At 55.2% G+C, this 473-nt stretch overlaps 1 protein-coding gene across 1 annotated transcript in view; it reads left to right on the forward strand.

The window, feature by feature from the left end:
- The window catches only part of RECQL5 (RecQ like helicase 5), a 38,930-nt gene that overhangs the window by 23,258 nt on the left and 15,199 nt on the right, over window positions 1-473 (forward strand). The window lies entirely within an intron of this gene.

The raw sequence follows: 473 nt of genomic DNA on the forward strand, positions 1-473 counted from the left end.
GAAAGAGGCCAGGCAGTGTTGCATGTCAGCAGGCCCAGTTTTTAAAATGAGTCCACATTGCTCTGGCTTGGCGCCCCATTTAGAGGGGCAGATAATGATGCTTCATATCAGTGGAGGTCTTAGGATATGCCCAGCACTGTGCCAAAGTCATCTCGGTTTATCCTCACAGGCTTAGCCCAGGAGGTGGGGACCAGGATTAGCCCCATTTCACAGGGGAGGAAACATGGCTTGAAGAGGTTGAGTCACTGACCTCCGGTTTCGTAGCTGGCAGGGGTGGGAGGGGGAGGATTTGAACGCAGCCAGTCCGGCACACGTTGGTGAAAGGACGAAGCGGTCAGGATGCAGGTTATGGACAATAGTAGGGGGCCTCACCTCTCTTATTGCAGAAGTTTGGGAAGACCCAGTGGCCTGAGCCTGGTAGGACGGGGTGTGCTGGCTGCGGTTAATGGCAGTGGTGACCGTGGCGTGGCATT

This window comes from Lipotes vexillifer, unplaced genomic scaffold (genome assembly GCF_000442215.2).
Source record: "Lipotes vexillifer unplaced genomic scaffold, Lipotes_vexillifer_v1.1 scaffold518, whole genome shotgun sequence".
Taxonomy (NCBI): Eukaryota; Metazoa; Chordata; class Mammalia; order Artiodactyla; family Lipotidae; genus Lipotes; species Lipotes vexillifer.